Source organism: Astatotilapia calliptera, chromosome 1 (assembly GCF_900246225.1).
Source record: "Astatotilapia calliptera chromosome 1, fAstCal1.2, whole genome shotgun sequence".
Classification (NCBI taxonomy): Eukaryota; Metazoa; Chordata; class Actinopteri; order Cichliformes; family Cichlidae; genus Astatotilapia; species Astatotilapia calliptera.
Window position 1 is genome coordinate 39,383,308 of NC_039302.1, and position 11,088 is coordinate 39,394,395.

Genomic DNA, 11,088 nt, shown 5'->3' on the forward strand with positions numbered 1-11,088 from the left:
TAAAGTTTTTATTTAAAAATGAATAATAAAAAAATAAAAATGAACTCTTAAGCTCTCAGCGCGTTAGTAATGAACATGGAAACATGGAATATGCCAGCCATGATGTTTGTAAATGTGAAGTACTAGTCCACCTAATGGCAGCTTTGCTCTATTCACTCTTTTATTAAATCTATTCATTTTATTCATCCAGTCTCTTAATCAATAACTAATTAATTTCTCTGGCTGAGTGAATACACACCCTATAATCTCTCTAATGTTTACTTACTCCTGCCACAGACTTTTTGTTTTATTTGAAAACTTAAGATTTAAGTCAGAAATGATTCTCATCCCATGTATGTCTTTCTGTTTCACTGATTCTCTTTTTCTTTTCTTTTTTTTTTGCCCAACGGATTTACTTTACCAAATGGACCATTCCGGCCTTGCCGTATTGGTCTATTTGACTCACCTTTGCTTTTATTGTTTATTTTATTTTCAATTCACTTGCTACACACGGGACAGATATGACTGGGGGAAAGAAAAGGGAGAGAGAAAGAGGGAAAGAAAAACAGCGGGGAAGAGGGACGGTGATAAAGGGCAAAAGACAAAAACCAACAAAACAGACAGACAAAAAATGCATATATCAATCACCTGGATCACCTGTTGAGAAAGAAAAAAGAGAAAACAAGCAAAAAACGAGAGCAATATAATAAACAACATCATCACGATGATCTATGTGAATATAACAGTAAATACTAAATATTGAATATTAGTTTGCAGCACGTAAGATCGACAGCGCACAGTGTGCTTTGAGGTAGGAGCCAAAAGGGGTGTAGTTTGTGTGTGTGAGCACCCGTGTGTACACCTGTGAGCATGAGTGCGGTTGTATTTAAAAGGTACCTTCATGTAATGATCTGCTAGAGGGTGTGGGGAGCCACTGCCCTGTCCTCCAGGGCATGAAGCAGGTATGGAGGAGATCCAGGCTCCAGACATCCAGAGGCCCCAACAGCAAAGGAGACCAAGGAAGACCAACGGAGGGGCAGCCGTGCCACTATCCCGGAAAGAGCCGAGGAGAGCCCCAGATGAGGGGTCACTCAGCAGCCATGGAGCAGAAGCCGGGGGGGGCTGTGCCAGAGTGACCGTTTCACTGATTCTCCATGTGAAATATTACAATTGTTTTGTTCAAGAGTTATGGGTTAAATAGAAAGTTAATGTCAGTAAAACATCCTGTTAAATTGTCATATAAAAAACATTTACAGTTGAAGGTCATTATAGACATCACAGTGCTAATACAGTGTCTTAAATTGATAAACTGAAGCGATGAGTACTTTTCGTAATGTTTCTATAAATCCATTTGTTTATGTAGAAAAAACATTTTAACAAAGGTCAGATAAAAGTCTAAACAAGATACAACACACCAAAAAAAAAAAGATTTATGTTTTAACTGCTTGTATTATATATTGGTTTTATATTGGTGAAACCCCAACTCAATGTATTATTCCTCCTATCAATTATTTCTAAAATGTCTGTTGCTGAAAACCCAAAACCATAAAAGGAATAGTCAGAGACAGACATTTATTGTTATGTTTAAAGAAGATGAACTAAAACATCATTAATTTCATGTTCTGAAATAAAAACACGATATGAAAGCTCCTTAAGCACAACTTTTGTGGAGCTCCAGCACAGAACCACAAGAAATGTTGGTTTATGTTTTTTGTTAATTTAATCGTTGTTTGATCACCAGATTCTAAGCAGAGAATTTCCAGCACCCAGAAACATTTAATTCATATAACAGCTTGGCCATTGATAGCCAAAACACAAAACCACTTCTCTACTTTAGTTTTGGTGCCCACCAATTTCTGCTCAATAAAATGACTCATGCATTTCATGTGTCCCAAATAGATTGTGATGATGCATTATACCTGAACTTCACGTGTAACTGTTATGATGCTATATTTCTGTTGTTATATATGTTGGTGTGTTATTTTTTTTTCTCTTAGCTGTGAAGCATGGGTTTACTGGGAAAGAGAAATCACACCTGAGAGGAAGGGAAATCGGATCAGCAAGCACAATAAAGCAACAACTCTGAAGAAAACAACCTGGAACAAGTCGTGTGTGTGTGTGTGTGGTGTGTGTGTGTGTGTGTGATTAGAGGAATATAAATTCTTAAGGGAAGAAAGACTACGGTACATATAACTACAGGCTGTTGTTTTGTTTGCTCAGTCTTGTGGTAAAATGGAGGACATACATTGTTTCTTATTGCCTTTAAAAAAACAAAACAAAAAAGAGTGAAAAAAGGTGCTCAATGCAATTCCAGTTGCCCTTGGGTGTGCGGTGGCATTGGTCACTCAGGGAGTATGCTGAGGGGTCACATGGTTCAGATGAATCACATCAATTTGCTAGAAAAACAATATATCCCCCAACACCTCCATTGCACCCCTTATATATATTCTACCTACTTTTTGCCTTTTGTTTTCATCCTCTTGAAGCCCATAGTCATCTTTTTTTCTAAACAATGACCATTTTCTATGCGTCTTAGGTTTATATTCCATCTCTACATTAAAAAATACAAAATTGCTAGTAATGAAATCTATGAATTTGTTACCAGTCTTTAATCCCAGATCATATTTTACTTCTCTAAATATTTATATAGTTAGTTATATTTTACTCTTCTTTATAAGAGTGTTTGCTGTGTGATATTACAGAAAATAAGCAAATATATTAACATTACAAGCAATAATAATAAAAATATGCAAATCCAATATGGTTCAGTGTGAGTTTTGGTCTGAACGTTCAGTCTGAACATTCCTCACTTTTTAAAGATATCTACTGCCTTCCTGTGGTAAAGGATCCACATCACAACTCAAAGCAATTGTATCTTGAATTACTCCATTCCAATTGAGCCAGAGTGAGATTATTTTTATTGAGTGAGCTTATTTTATCATTGTTCTGTGAGACTACTTCAGTTATTTATTAAACCTCCAATTCATGTCACATATCACATTAATCTGCAATATCTGTATCTTAGTGGTGAGAGAGAGAGAGAATAAAAATACAGAACATGCATTTATATTTTTATTGCTTTTCTATAATTTTACCAATCTAGTAATGCAACAGAGAGCCAGAGATTAACACCAAGTATGATTGAGTGCAGTGAGGTCTATTAACACATAGTGAGTGAATAAGAAACACTCAGTGCATCATGGAAATCCTTCAGCAGCCTACGTCTATTGCAGCATAACTATGGGAGGATTCAGGGTCACCTGATCCAGCCCTAATTATATGCTTTAGCAAAAAGGAAAGTTTGAATATTAAAAGTAGAGATAGTGTCTGTCTCCTGAATCCAAACTGGAAGCTGGTTCCACAGAAGAGGGGCCTGAAAACTGAAGGCTCTGCCTCCCATTCTACTTTTAAATACTCTAGGAACAACAAGTAAGCCTGCAGTGTGTGTGTGGGTGTTTGTGTGTGTTTGTCTGTCTCCGTAATTTGAATTACAATACCTCCACCTAGTGTAAAAATATTTGAACTACATCGTCAGCCACACAAACAGAAGAGGGCAAAATGTGCTTAATATTTTGGCTATTACTGAGCTTTCACTTGTTAAAGCAGAACACCTTTTGGCCTATGAGACTTTGTAGTCATATTCTAAGCCTGCACAGATGACGGGAGAAGAGAGAGAAATATGTTTCTCAATAAATATGTAAAATGAAATAAAAAGAAAAATGTAAAAAGTAATTGATTGTGAATTATGTCTGTGAAGGTTCTCAGTCATCCAGGTCATCGCAGTCTAAGGAGCTTGGAAAGAAAAGCGTCTGGACTTCTTTAAGTTGCTTGAAGACGTTTCACCTCTCATGATTCAAGATTCAAGAGCTTTATTGTCAATACAGTAGTATACACAATATACAGTGTAACAAAATGTTGTTTCAGCCTAAGGCCCCCATTGTGCATTTATAAATATATAAAGGATATATCTCCAAGAGATATAAAACTAGGAATTACAAATAAATTACATGTTAAGTTTCAGTAAAAATTAAGGGATAAAAAGGTATTAATTACTAACTATACAATTCTATACAATACTATAATTGTAACTATATAATATTAACTGTACAATAAACAAAGATAAACAAAGACAGGACAGAGACAATACAAAGTAGAATGTGCAATAGGTACTGAATACCAGTTTCAAGTTATTGTCAGGATATTATTGGCGAGACATGACAAAGACATGTGCAAAATGCAAAATGTGCAAATATAATATAATTTAGGTGTGTGTTCAGAACTTTGTGACGGAGTGTGCAAATAGGCATATTGTTCCCAGGTCCAGTTTGTAGTGGATTTGTGGTAGTTTTTGTTGTTCTTCAGTCTTTTGTTGATTATTGTAAGGTGTGTGTAGAGGCGTATGTTTGTATCAGCCCTTTAGGGTTAGGTATTAGGAATCTGAGTTTTTGTTATTTCACAGTTGTGGTTCAGGTGCACTGGCATGCAGAAGTCCTTAATTCTCCACCCATTTATACTCCTGTATCCCCTGTACCTTGAGACTTTATTCTCCACTAGTCCTCTTAGCGGGTCTTTTAATTCGCTTTTTATTGCGTTATGTCCATCCATCCATCCTCATCCGCTTTGTCCGGGGCCGGGTCGTGGGGGCAGCAGCCTAAGCAAAGAGGCCCAGACCTCCCTCTCCCCAGCCACCTCCTCCAGCTTATCCGGGGGAATACCAAGGCGTTCCCAGGCCAGCCGAGAGATATAATCTCTCCAGCGTGTCCTGGGTCTGCCCCGGGGCCTCCTCCCGGTGGGACATGCCTGGAACACCTCACCTAGGAGGCCACTGGAGCAGCCTCCTGGGTGCTGGGAGCAGCAGCTGCTCTACTCTGAGCCCCTCCCGGATGGCCGAACTTCTCACCCTATCTCTAAGGAGAGGCCAGCCACCCTTCGGAGGAAGCTCATTTCTGCCGCTTGTATCCGCGATCTCGTTCTTTCGGTCACTACCCACAGCTCGTGGCCATAGATGAGGGTAGGGACGTAGATCGACCGGTAAATTGAGAGCTTCGCTTTTACACTCAGCTCCCTCTTCACCAAGACGGACCGGTGCAGTGTCCGCATTACTGCAGCTGCAGCCCCAATCCGTCTGTCGATCTCCGGCTCCCTTCTCCCATCACTCGCGAACAAGACCCCGAGATACTTGAACTCCTCCACTTGGGGCAGGAACTCATCCCCGACCCAGAGTGGGCACTCCACCCTTTTCCGGCTGAGAACCATGGCCTCAGATTTGGAGGTGCTGATTCTCATTCCCGCTGCTTCACACTCGGCTGCGAACCGTTCCAGTGCGAGCTGGAGGCCCTCACCCGATGAAGCCAACAGAACCACATCATCTGCAAAAATCAGAGATGAGATTCTGAGGCCATCAAAGCGAAAGCCCTCCGCCACTTGGCTGCGCCTAGAAATCCTGTCCATAAAAATTATGAACAGAACCGGAGACAAAGGGCAGCCCTGGCGGAGCCCATCACCCACCAGGAACGAGTCCGACTTATTGCCGGCAATGCGAACCAAGCTCTTGCAACGGTTGTATAGGGATCGAATGGCCCGTAGCAATGGGCCAGACACCCCATATTCCCGCAACACCTCCCACAGGACACCCCGAGGGACACGGTCGAATGCCTTCTCCAAGTCCACAAAACACATGTAGACTGGTTGGGCAAACTCCCATGCACCCTCAAGTATCCTGGAGAGGATAAAGAGCTGGTCCAGTGTTCCGCGACCAGGACGAAAACCGCATTGTTCCTCCTGTATCCGAGGTTCGACTAACGGACGAACTCTCCTTTCCAGCACCCTGGCATAGACTTTCCCAGGGAGGCTGAGGAGTGTGATCCCCCTGTAGTTGGAACACACCCTCCGGTCCCCCTTCTTAAAGATGGGGACCACCACCCCGGTCTGCCAGTCCACAGGTACTGCCCCTGATCTCCACGCAACATTGCAGAGGCGTGTCAACCAGGACAGCCCTACAACGTCCAGAGCCTTCAGGAACTCGGGGCGGACCTCATCAACACCAGGGGCTCTGCCACCAAGGAGTTGTTTAACTGCCTCAGTGACCTCGCCCCCGGAAATTGGCGGGTCATTCCCCTCATCCCCAGACTCTGCTTCCTCCTCGGAAGACGTGTCAGTGGGATTAAGGAGGTCCTCGAAGTATTCCTTCCACCGCCTGACAATTTTCTCAGTCGACGTCAGCAGCGCTCCGCCAGCACTATACACAGTGCAGGTAGAGCACCGCTTTCCCCTCCTGAGACGTCTGACGGTTTGCCAGAATCTCTTCGAGGCAGTCCGAAAGTCTTTTTCCATGGCCTCTCCGAACTCCTCCCACACCCGAGTTTTTGCTTCAGCCACTGCCCGAGCCGCATTCCGCTTGGCCTGTCGATACCTGTCGGCTGCCTCCGGAGTTCCACAGGCTAACCAAGCCCGATAGGACTCCTTCTTCAGCCTAGTGGCTCCCTTCACCTCTGGTGTCCACCATTTGGTTCGGGGATTACCACCACGGCAGGCACCAACCACCTTGCGGCCGCAGCTCAATGCAGCAGCTTCGGCAATGGAGACGCTGAACATGGTCCATTCGGACTCAATGTCCCCAGTCTCCCTCGGAATGCTGTTGAAGCTCTGCCGGAGGTGTGCGTTGAAGATCTCGCGGACTGGGGCCTCTGCTAGACGTTCCCAGCACACCCTCACTATGCGTTTAGGTGCACCAGGTCTGTCCAGCGTCTTCCCCCGCCACCTGATCCAACTCACCACCAGGTGGTGATCAGTTATGCGTTATGTTTTTAAGGAAATAGACATTCTTATAAATTTGTATTCCCTTCTAACTGAAGAGGAAGAAGGATCTATATTTCTCTAATTTAACCTTCACATGCTCCCCCCCTTCCTAAAATAGTTAGTGCTCCTATATACAGTGAAATTAATAAGCATGCCATTCACAGGGGAGAGACTGTGAATAAAACAGATCCCACAAAATATATACACTGATATAATATAATCTCTATTTAGAATGTATTCGTTAATGATCAAAAAGTTATTTACAATGGTTTCTTTGCAAGCTTCTTTGACTATTTACAATGGTCTCATCTTTGTTGTTGAAATCTATTTTCCCACAGACAAAAAAGAAAATCAGACTCCACTTGTATCTCTCACCCTTCAGACCAAGATCCCTCTAAATAAGGAATATTACAGTCAAGGTAAGTATACAAAGGTAGGTTTGTTTGTTTTTTTTAACTTTTATTGCCAAAAATAACAAGGCAATTCACATCGACAACATGACCTGAGACCAAATCTGCCGCATATAATGGTGGGGGTTATTCAAAAACTTAATTTAAAAGAAAAAAACATATATACACATATACATATACATACATACATACCAATACCTAAGCACAGATGTAACAATGTTAAGGCTTGAATGTCCTTTCAAGATATTTTATAATTAGTCTCCATTTTTTCTCAAAGGTTGGCACTTTTAGTTGTAGTTGAGCTGTTATCCGTTCCATCGTATAGACATGTCTAGTTTTCAAAAGCCACTGGGCAACTGTGGGTGTTTCTGGTTTGAGCCAGTGAATTGTCATCATTTTTCTTGCAGTCATGAGGAGGAGATGCAGGAGAAAGAGCTGCTCATAGGAGAAACCATCAGGAAAGATATCCAACAAAAAGATCAGGGGATCCATTGGGAGGTTGACTGACAATATGTTTTGTATAATGTTCTTGACATCCATCCAGTAGTTGTATGTAAACACAGTCCCAAAAAATATGCGTTTGGTCCCCCACAAACCCACACCCTCTCCAACACTTATCACTGACACTACTTTTGGATAGAAAGGTTTTCAGTGGAGTTCTAAAAAATCTTAATTTAACCTTCCAGTCAAATTCCTTCCACATTTGACTACCCACCCCTCTATGGCAGCCACAACAGACACTCTCCCATGTGACATCATCCAACATTATATTGAGTTCCAATTCCCATTTTTTTTTATATGATATGCATTATCAGACATGTCAATCAGCAGTTTCTGGTAGATCAAAGACACTTGGTTTTTCAATGTACCTGACTTTTCAAGCAGTTTTATAAAATGGTTTTCCAACCCGATTGGTTCTCTTCTAATATTGTCCCAGTCTTTATGCTTTGTAATGTAGTCCCTTAACTGTAAGTATCTATAATGGTTCCCTGGGGATAAAGCATATTTAGCCCTTAGCTGGTCAAAACTTTTAAGAGTATTCTTTTCAAACAGCTGATTGACTGTAATCAATCCTGTCTCCGCCCACCTTTCAAAACTCCCGTCTGACAACGATGGAAGGAACTGAACATTTCCATTTATGGGAATCGCTCGAGACATAGTCAAATTCCCTTTTAACATTTTTAACACTTGGCTCCAAATCTTCACGGTATGCTTGACCCATGGGTTAGTTATTTTAATCTTTTTTCCGTGATTGGGGTTGAGAAATGGGAGACTCCGAAGGGAAATACCTGGTAATGAATACTCTTCCATAGATACCCACTGCATTTCTGAATCACGAATAATCCAGGCAGCCATTGATTTTAATTGAGCTGCCCAGTAGTACATTCTGAAGTTAGGCAACTTGAGGCCCCCTTTTTCCTTTCCAGACATTAAAATTTTGAGTCTGACCCTTGGTCGTTTATTCTGCCAGATAAATTTGGATGTAATGCGTTCTAATAATTTGAATGAAGACTGTGGGATCAAATTGGGTAGGTGCTGAAATAGGAATAATAGGCGTGGAAGAATATTCATCCTTATACATTCAATCCTCCCCATAAAAGTGAGTGGGAGTAGGTTCCATCTGTCCATGTCCCCCCTAATCTCCTTGAACAACCGATCATAATTGAGTGCAAGTAGCTGATTGGTTTTAGGAGTAATAATTACCCCCAAGTATCTGAAGCCCTGTTTGGAGTGTCTAAAAGATACAAGACGATCTAGCTGTGTGGGCCAGTTGCCAACAATCATTAACGCCTCAGATTTATTTGTATTTATTTTATAACCTGACACTGTACCATAATCTTTAAGGTTATTCAGAAGGGCCGGGATAGAGGTGACCGGATTCTCTAAAAATAGCAGAATATCATCTGCGAAAAGTGACAGCTTATGTTGTGTATTGGTTTCATCTCTAATTCCTTGTATGAGAGGGTTGGATCTGATCAGTTCAGCTAACGGTTCAATACTAAGAGCAAATAAGGACGGCGATAACACTTCACCCTGTCTAGTGCCACGGCCTAGGGAGAAAAAGTCAGAGCAGTGACCATTAACCCTTACCCGAGACCTGGGGTTTTTATATAGTGTTTGGACCCATGAGATAAAAGTCTCATTAAAGCCTATATGCCTGAGAGTCTGTTGCAGGAAATCCCAATCTACCTGGTCAAATTCCTTTTCCGCATCCAGGCTCAAGAACATTGAAGAGGTATCCCTTTCCTGTGCCATAATCTGAAGATTGAGGGCCCTTCTAACATTATCTGAACCTTGCCTATGGGAAATAAAACCTGTTTGGTCAGGTTTCACTAGTTTTCTTATATGTTTTTGAATTCTATTTGCAATAATGGCTGTAAGAATTTTTAAATCAACACAAAGCAGGCTTATGGGGCGATAAGACATGCATAAAGTCGGGTCCTTACTTTCTTTATGGATGACACTAATAATAGCTTCAGACCATGACTGGGGGGGATCACTTTTAAATAATGCATAATTATAAACTTTGCATAACAATGGTGTTAGCTCTTTTTCAAAAAAATTGTAATACTCCCCAGGCAGGCCATCCACTCCGGGGGACCTGTTGTTTTTCAGTTTTCCAATACTGTTTTTTATTTCTTCAATGGTGATTGGATTTGTTATTAGTTCAGCTTCTTCCTGAGACAATTTACTAAGATTAATCGGGTTAAGAAATTGTTCAATCTTTTCAAATTTATTTGGGACATTTTCTTCTTTATACAATTCCTGATAATACAAGGAAAATGCTTTTGCAACTTCCTTAGGTTGGCACACAATTTTTCCGGAGTTTGGACATTTAATTTTATGAACAACCCTACTTGATTGCTTTTTACGCAGCTGAAATGCCAGCAGTCGGCTTGCCCGGTTGCCGTATTGGTAGTACTTTTGATTAACAAAGCGTAGTTGTCCCTCCGCCTTATACGTTAGTAAATCATCCAACTTTTGCCTCTGCTCTTTCAATGAGTTCAAAGTTCCAGTGTCTTTAGTTACCTGATAGACTTTCTCTAATTTCTTAATTTTGTTTTCTAGTTCTGTTTGTTCTGTGAGTCTCTCCTTTTTCAGTCTAGATGAAACTGCTATAATATTACCTCTCAAATAACTTTTGGCACTCTCCCACAAGATTGAAGGAGACACCTCATTATTATCATTGAATTGAATATATTCAGTCAGACTCTTTTGAAGTTCTTGTCGGGTTGTTTCATTATTCAAGACATATACATTGGCTCACCAATATTTAAAATGATTGTTTGGATTCAGTCTTAATGTCAGACAAACCGGGGCGTGATCAGAGATAGTGATTGCTTCTATGCTACACTGTCTAGTCCTATAAAGGTCCATCCTAGGCATTAAAAACATGTCTATCCTTGAATGGCTGCGATGTACATGTGAATAAAAAGTAAAATCTTTTTCTTGTGGGTGGAGCTGGCGCCACACATCCACTAGGCCCAATTCCTTAATCATTGTATTTAAACTACAAGATTTTTTGGATTTGGGGCCAATGTGTGTCGGGAGTCTGTCGACAGCTGCTTTCAAAGTACAATTGAAATCACCTCCCACCAAGATCATTCCTTCAGATTTGTCTGCTATTAATGATGCAATATTCTTGAAGAAATTTGGACAGTCCTCGTTTGGTGCATATAAATTTAGTAAAATAATTTTAGACCCCCCTACAGAGCCAATCACCATTACATAGCTCCCTTCCCTATCCGCAAATGTTTTTTCATGGTGGAAATATGTTGACCGGCTAACAAGAATTGCAACTCCTCTTTTTCTCCCATCCTGATAAGTAGAGCTATATTGTTGTTCAACCCACTCTCTCCTCAACTTCCTGTGTTCCTTTTCAGAGAGGTGAGTCTCCTGG